General features: G+C 40.4%; 7 non-coding genes across 7 annotated transcripts; all 7 read left to right on the top strand.

Annotated features, from left to right (window-relative positions):
• The first annotated feature begins 251 nt into the window (after positions 1-251).
• On the top strand, positions 252-325 carry trnai-aau. Its single transcript has one exon. It is a non-coding gene; the product is annotated as a tRNA-Ile (tRNA).
• Positions 326-601: 276 nt separating this feature from the next.
• On the top strand, positions 602-674 carry trnar-ucg. Its single transcript has one exon. It is a non-coding gene; the product is annotated as a tRNA-Arg (tRNA).
• Positions 675-1,459: 785 nt separating this feature from the next.
• trnai-aau lies at positions 1,460-1,533 on the top strand. Its single transcript has one exon. It is a non-coding gene; the product is annotated as a tRNA-Ile (tRNA).
• Positions 1,534-2,660: 1,127 nt separating this feature from the next.
• Positions 2,661-2,734, top strand: trnai-aau. Its single transcript has one exon. It is a non-coding gene; the product is annotated as a tRNA-Ile (tRNA).
• Positions 2,735-4,443: 1,709 nt separating this feature from the next.
• trnar-ucg lies at positions 4,444-4,516 on the top strand. The gene has a single exon. It is a non-coding gene; the product is annotated as a tRNA-Arg (tRNA).
• Positions 4,517-5,547: 1,031 nt separating this feature from the next.
• On the top strand, positions 5,548-5,621 carry trnai-aau. Its single transcript has one exon. It is a non-coding gene; the product is annotated as a tRNA-Ile (tRNA).
• Positions 5,622-6,360: 739 nt separating this feature from the next.
• On the top strand, positions 6,361-6,434 carry trnai-aau. The gene has a single exon. It is a non-coding gene; the product is annotated as a tRNA-Ile (tRNA).
• Positions 6,435-8,354: the final 1,920 nt, after the last annotated feature.

Here is an 8,354-nt window from a genome sequence, read left to right as displayed (position 1 = left end):
TACAATAACCGCAAAACCTTACTCCCAAGATCATCTATATCCTCCTTTTGTTTGCACTAATGGGCCATTAACGCAACATAAGTCTCAATCTCTATAGCGCTGCTTTCCATGTCTATAGTAGCAAGGACAAAAACATATGCAGTCCCTACAAACCATACACAGCCAGGTAGCCCATCCAAAACTGGCCCAATTTTGCTCGTTCAGGCCTGTTTTATTTTTGGAAAAAAATAGTTTGAAATACCAAAAAAGCAGGCCGGTTAGCTCAGATGGTTAGCGTGTGGTGCTAATAATGCCAAGGTCATGGGTTTGATCCCCATACTGGCCAGACAAGTTCATTTAGCACATTATAGTGTCTGCACTTGTACATCTATAAAATAGAGATAGATGAAAGGTGTTCTGCTCAGCAAAGGCAAATATTAGGTACAGTGTATAATTTAATTCCACTAACTCACATGGAAGCGGCCTGTCTACCATTTAAGCTATTTCCTTCCACAAAAGCTAACTGGCCAGCGAAGTGTTCCTTTTTGGGAAATGTTAGCTCTCTGCTACGTTGCAGCTAAACCATGGCACTACAGATTTGTGAAAAAAGTATTGCTTTTACAACCATGTGGCCTAATGGACAAGGTGTCTGACTTCGGATCAGAAGATTGAGGGTTCGAGTCCCTTCGTGGTTAAAAGCTCATCTGCTAACTCAAGCAACAACGTATAAGCATGTTTGATGTTGATTTGGACAGAGTAGGTTCTGTCCTGGTTTACTGGAACAAATTTTGTTTTAAAAAGTCATCAAAATCAGGCCGGTTAGCTCAGATGGTTTGAGTGTAGTGGTAATAATGCCAAGGTCATGGGTTTGATCCCCATACTGACCCGGTATGTTCATTTAGCACATTAATGTGTCTGCACTTGCACTGTACATCTCAAAAATGGAGATAGTTGGTCTGCTACATTGCAGCTAAAGCATGGCACTTTAGATTTGTAAAAAAAACTCATTTTTTACAACCAAGTGGCCTAATGGACAAAGCGTCTGACTTTGAATCAGAAGATTGAGGGTGCGAGTCCTTTTGTGATTAAGACCACCACCCAAATTCAAAAAACTCTGTGGAAGCATGTTTTATGTTGATTTGGACAAATCACTTACCGCTACAACCGGTTAGCTCAGATGGTTTGAGTGTAGTTCTAATAATGCTAAGCACCGCCAGACACTTTAGGGGTACAATAACCGCAAAACCTTACGCCCAAGATCATCTATATCCTCATTTTGTTTGCACTAATGGGCCATTAACGCAACATAAGTCTCAATCTCTATAGCGCTGCTTTCCATGTCTATAGTAGCAAGGACAAAAACATATGCAGTCCCTACAAACCATACTCAGCCAGGTAGCCCATCCAAAACTGGCCCAATTTTGCTCGTTCAGGCCTGTTTTATTTTTGGAAAAAAATAGTTTGAAATGCTAGAACAGCAGGCCGGTTAGCTCAGATGGTTAGAGCGTGGTGCTAATAACGCCAAGGTCATGGGTTCGATCCCCATACTGGCCAGACAAGTTCATTTAGCACATTATAGTGTCTGCACTTGTACATTTGTAAAATAGAGATAGATGAAAGGTATTCTGCTCAGCAAAGGCAAATATTAGGTACAGTGTATAATTTAATTCCACTAACTCACATGGAAGCGCCCTGTCTACCCTTTAAGCTATTTCCTTCCACAAAAGCTAACTGGCCAGCGAAAGTGGTCCTTTTTGGGAAATGTTAGCTGTCTGCTACTTTGCAGCTAAACCATGGCACTAAAGATTTATGAAAAAAGTATTGTTTTTACAACCAAGTGGCCTAATGCACAAGGCGTCTGACTTTGGATCAGAAGATTGAGGGTTCGATTCCCTTCGTGGTTAAAAGCTCATCTGCCAACTCAAGAAACAACGTGAAAGTATGTTTGATGTTGATTTGGACAGAGTAGGTTCTTTACTGGAACAAATTTTGTTTTAAAAAGTCATCAAAATCAGGCCGGTTAGCTCAGATGGTTTGAGTGTAGTGGTAATAATGCCAAGGTCATGGGTTCGATCCCCATACTGACCCAGTATGTTCATTTAGCACATTAATGTGTCTGCACTTGCACTGTACATCTCAAAAATGGAGATAGTTGCTCTACTACATTGCAGCTAAAGCATGGCACTTTAGATTTGTAAAAAAAACTAGTTTTTTACAACCAAGTGGCCTAATGGACAAGGCGTCTGACTTTGAATCAGAAGATTGAGGGTGCGAGTCCTTTCGTGATTAAGACCACCACCCAAATTCAAAAAACTCTGTGGAAGCATGTTTTATGTTGATTTGGACAAATCACTTACCGCTACAACCGGTTAGCTCAGATGGTTTGAGTGTAGTGCTAATAATGCTAAGCACTTCCAGACACTTTAGGGGTACAATAACCGCAAAACCTTACGCCCAAGATCATTTATATCCTCATTTTGTTTGCACTAAAGGGCCATTAACGCAGCATAAGTCTCAATCTCTATAGCGCTGCTTTCCATGTCTATAGTAGCAAGGACAAAAACATATGCAGTCCCTACAAACCATACTCAGCCAGGTAGCCCATCCAAAACTGGCCCAATTTTGCTCGTTCAGGCCTGTTTTATTTTTGGAAAAAAATAGTTTGAAATGCCAGAACAGCAGGCAGGTTATCTCAGATGGTTAAAGCGTGGTGCTAATAACGCCAAGGTCATGGGTTCGATCCCCATACTGGCCAGACAAGTTCATTTAGCACATTATAGTGTCTGCACTTGTACATTTGTAAAATAGAGATAGATGAAAGGTATTCTGCTCAGCAAAGGCAAATATTAGGTACAGTGTATAATTTAATTCCACTAACTCACATGGAAGCGCCCTGTCTACCCTTTAAGCTATTTCCTTCCACAAAAGCTAACTGGCCAGCGAAAGTGGTCCTTTTTGGGAAATGTTAGCTGTCTGCTACTTTGCAGCTAAACCATGGCACTAAAGATTTATGAAAAAAGTATTGTTTTTACAACCAAGTGGCCTAATGCACAAGGTGTCTGACTTTGGATCAGAAGATTGAGGGTTCGAGTCCCTTCGTGGTTAAAAGCTCATCTGCCAACTCAAGAAACAACGTGAAACTATGTTTGAAGTTGATTTGGACAGAGTTGGTTCTGTCCTGCTTTACTGGAACAAATTTTGTTTTAAAAAGTCATCAAAATCAGGCCGGTTAGCTCAGATGGTTTGAGTGTAGTGGTAATAATGCCAAGGTCATGGGTTCGATCCCCATACTGACCAGGTATGTTCATTTAGCACATTAATGTGTCTGCACTTGCACTGTACATCTCAAAAATGGAGATAGTTGCTCTACTACATTGCAGCTAAAGCATGGCACTTTAGATTTGTAAAAAAAAACTAACTTTTTACAACCAGGTGGCCTAATGGACAAGGAGTCTGACTTTGAATTAGAAGATTGAGGGTTCGAGTCCTTTCGTGATTAAGACCACCACCCAAATTCAAAAAACTCTGTGGAAGCATGTTTGATGTTGATTTGGACAAATCAGTTACTGCTACAATGGTGTTTGAGCTTTAATCCAAATTTTGAGATAGTTTGAAGTGTATTGCTCTGCTGAAAAAAAATATTTATTCCAATAACTTACAGGTGAAGTCTGCAGTCTACCTTTTAAGTTAATTTCCCTCCACAAACGCCAAGCTGCTAGGTGGTCACACCTGATTGACCATCCAAAAGTGGTCCAATTCTGTAGATTCTGTCCTGGTTTACTGGAAGAAATCTTGTTTTAAAAAGTCATCGAAAGCAGGCTGGTTAGCTCAGATGGTTTGAGTGTAGTGCTAATAATGCTAAGCACCGCCAGACACTTTAGGGGTACAATAACCGCAAAACCTTACTCCCAAGATCATCTATATCCTCCTTTTGTTTGCACTAATGGGCCATTAACGCAACATAAGTCTCAATCTCTATAGCGCTGCTTTCCATGTCTATAGTAGCAAGGACAAAAACATATGCAGTCCCTACAAACCATACACAGCCAGGTAGCCCATCCAAAACTGGCCCAATTTTGCTCGTTCAGGCCTGTTTTATTTTTGGAAAAAAATAGTTTGAAATACCAAAAAAGCAGGCCGGTTAGCTCAGATGGTTAGAGCGTGGTGCTAATAATGCCAAGGTCATGGGAAAAGTTAATTTTGCACATTATAGTGTCTGCACTTGTACATCTATAAAATAGAGATAGTTGAAAGGTGTTCTGCTCAGCAAAGGCAAATATTAGGTACAGTGTATAATTTAATTCCACTAACTCACATGGAAGCGGCCTGTCTACCATTTAAGCTATTTCCTTCCACAAAAGCTAACTGGCCAGCGAAGTGTTCCTTTTTGGGAAATGTTAGCTCTCTGCTACTTTGCAGCTAAACCATGGCACTACAGATTTGTGAAAAAAGTATTGCTTTTACAACCACGTGGCCTAATGGACAAGGTGTCTGACTTCGGATCAGAAGATTGAGGGTTCGAGTCCCTTCGTGGTTAAAAGCTCATCTGCTAACTCAAGCAACAACGTGTAAGCATGTTTGATGTTGATTTGGACAGAGTAGGTTCTGTCCTGGTTTACTGGAACAAATTTTGTTTTAAAAAGTCATCAAAATCAGGCCGGTTAGCTCAGATGGTTTGAGTGTAGTGGTAATAATGCCAAGGTCATGGGTTCGATCCCCATACTGACCCGGTATGTTCATTTAGCACATTAATGTGTCTGCACTTGCACTGTACATCTCAAAAATGGAGATAGTTGCTCTACTACATTGCAGCTAAAGCATGGCACTTTAGATTTGTAAAAAAAAAACTAACTTTTTACAACCAGGTGGCCTAATGGACAAGGAGTCTGACTTTGAATTAGAAGATTGAGGATTCGAGTCCTTTCGTGATTAAGACCACCACCCAAATTCAAAAAACTCTGTGGAAGCATGTTTGATGTTGATTTGGACAAATCAGTTACTGCTACAATGGTGTTTGAGCTTTAATCCAAATTTTGAGATAGTTTGAAGTGTATTGCTCTGCTGAAAAAAAATATTTATTCCAATAACTTACAGGTGAAGTCTGCAGTCTACCTTTTAAGTTAATTTCCCTCCACAAACGCCAAGCTGCTAGGTGGTCACACCTGATTGACCATCCAAAAGTGGTCCAATTCTGTAGATTCTGTCCTGGTTTACTGGAAGAAATCTTGTTTTAAAAAGTCATCGAAAGCAGGCTGGTTAGCTCAGATGGTTTGAGTGTAGTGCTAATAATGCTAAGCACCACCAGACACTTTAGGGGTACAATAACCGCAAAACCTTACTCCCAAGATCATCTATATCCTCCTTTTGTTTGCACTAATGGGCCATTAATGCAACATAAGTCTCAATCTCTATAGCGCTGCTTTCCATGTCTATAGTAGCAAGGACAAAAACATATGCAGTCCCTACAAACCATACACAGTCAGGTAGCCCATCCAAAACTGGCCCAATTTTGCTGGTTCAGGCCTGTTTTATTTTTGGAAAAAAATAGTTAGAAATACTAAAAAAGCAGGCCGGTTAGCTCAGATGGTTAGATCGTGGTGCTAATAACGCCAAGGTCATGGGTTCGATCCCCATACTGGCCAGACAAGTTCATTTAGCACATTATACTGTCTGCACTTGCACTTGTACATCTGTACAATAGAGATAGATGAAAGGTATTCTGCTCAGCAAAGGCAAATATTAGGTACAGTGTATAATTTAATTCCACTAACTCACATGGAAGCGGCCTGTCTACCATTTAAGCTATGTTCTTCCACAAAAGCTAACTGGCCAGCGAAAGTGTTCCTTTTTGGGAAATGTTAGCTCTCTGCTACTTTGCAGCTAAACCATGGCACTACAGATTTGTGAAAAAAGTATTGCTTTTACAACCACGTGGCCTAATGGAAAAAGCTCATCTGCTAACTCAAGCAACAACGTGTAAGCATGTTTGATGTTGATTTGGACAGAGTAGGTTCTGTCCTGGTTTACTGAAAGAAATCTTGTTTTAAAAAGTCATCGAAAGCAGGCTGGTTAGCTCAGATGGTTTGAGTGTAGTGGTAATAATGCTAAGCACCACCAGACACTTTAGGGTTACAATAACCGCAAAACCTTACTCCCAAGATCATCTATATCCTCCTTTTGTTTGCACTAATGGGCCATTAACGCAACATAAGTCTCAATCTCTATAGCGCTGCTTTCCATGTCTATAGTAGCAAGGACAAAAACATATGCAGTCCCTACAAACCATCCACAGTCAGGTAGCCCATCCAAAACTGGCCCAATTTTGCTGGTTCAGGCCTGTTTTATTTTTGGAAAAAAATTGTTTGAAATACCAAAAAAGCAGGCCGGTTAGCTCAGATGGTTAGAGCATGTTGCTAATAACGCCAAGGTCAAGGGTTCGATCCCCATACTGGCCAGACAAGTTCATTTAGCACATTATACTGTCTGCACTTGCACTTGTACATTTGTACAATAGAGATAGATGAAAGGTATTCTGCTCAGCAAAGGCAAATATTAGGTACAGTGTATAATTTAATTCCACTAACTCACATGGAAGCGCCCTGTCTACCCTTTAAGCTATTTCCTTCCACAAAAGCTAACTGGCCAGCGAAAGTGGTCCTTTTTGGGAAATGTTAGCTGTCTGCTACTTTGCAGCTAAACCATGGCACTAAAGATTTATGAAAAAAGTATTGTTTTTACAACCAAGTTGCCTAATGCACAAGGCGTCTGACTTTGGATCAGAAGATTGAAGGTTTGAGTCCCTTCGTGGTTAAAAGCTCATCTGCCAACTCAAGAAACAACGTGAAAGTATGTTTGATGTTGATTTGGACAGAGTAAGTTCTGTCCTGCTTTACTGGAACAAATTTTGTTTTAAAAAGTCATCAAAATCAGGCCGGTTAGCTCAGATGGTTAGAGTGTAGTGGTAATAATGCCAAGGTCATGGGTTAGATCCCCATACTGACCAGGTATGTTCATTTAGCACATTAATGTGTCTGCACTTGCACTGTATATCTCAAAAATTGAGATATTTGCTCTGCTACATTGCAGCTAAAGCATGGCACTTTAGATTTGTAAAAAAAACTCATTTTTTACAACCAAGTGGCCTAATGGACAAGGCGTCTGACTTTGAATCAGAAGATTGAGGGTGCAAGTCCTTTCGTGATTAAGACCACCACCCAAATTCAAAGAACTCTGTGGAAGCATGTTTTATGTTGATTTGGACAAATCACTTACCGCTACAACCGGTTAGCTCAGATGGTTTGAGTGTAGTGCTAATAATGCTAAGCACCGCCAGACACTTTAGGGGTACAATAACCGCAAAACCTTACGCCCAAGATCATCTATATCCTAATTTTGTTTGCACTAATGGGCCATTAACGCAACATAAGTCTCAATCTCTATAGCGCTGCTTTCCATGTCTATAGTAGCAAGGACAAAAACATATGCAGTCCCTACAAACCATACTCAGCCAGGTAGCCCATCCACCAGCGTGGTGCTAATAACGCCAAGGTCATGGGTTCGATCCCCATACTGGCCAGACAAGTTCATTTAGCACATTATAGTGTCTGCACTTGCACTTGTACATCTGTAAAATAGAGATAGATGAAAGGTATTCTGCTCAGCAAAGGCAAATATTAGGTACAGTGTATAATTTAATTCCACTAACTCACATGGAAGCGGCCTGTCTACCATTTAAGCTATTTCCTTCCACAAAATTTAACTGGCCAGCGAAAGTGGTCCTTTTTGGGAAATGTTAGCTGTCTGTTACTTTGCAGCTAAACCATGGCACTACAGATTTATAAAAAAAGTATTGTTTTTGCAGCCAAGTGGCCTAATGCACAAGGCTTAGGATCAGAAGATTGAGGGTTCGAGTCCCTTTGTGGTTAAAAGCTCATCTGCTAACTCAAGAAACAACGTGTAAGCATGTTTGATGTTGATTTGGACAGAGTAGGTTCTGTCCTGCTTTACTGGAACAAATTTTGTTTTAAAAAGTCATCAAAATCAGGACGGTTAGCTCAGATGGTTTGAGTGTAGTGGTAATAATGCCAAGGTCATGGGTTCGATCCCCATACTGACCCGGTATGTTCATTTAGCACATTAATGTGTCTGCACTTGCACTGTATATCTCAAAAATGGAGATATTTGCTCTGCTACATTGCAGCTAAAGCATGGCACTTTAGATTTGTAAAAAAAACTCATTTTTTACAACCAAGTGGCCTAATGGACAAGGTGTCTGACTTTGAATCAGAAGATTGAGGGTGCAAGTCCTTTCGTGATTAAGACCACCACCCAAATTCAAAAAACTCTGTGGAAGCATGTTTTATGTTGATTTGGAC

The sequence above is a fragment of the Sander lucioperca genome, chromosome 10, assembly GCF_008315115.2.
Source record: "Sander lucioperca isolate FBNREF2018 chromosome 10, SLUC_FBN_1.2, whole genome shotgun sequence".
Taxonomy (NCBI): domain Eukaryota; kingdom Metazoa; phylum Chordata; class Actinopteri; order Perciformes; family Percidae; genus Sander; species Sander lucioperca.
Note: the sequence above shows the minus strand (reverse complement) of the source record. Positions and strands in the feature narration are given on the sequence as shown.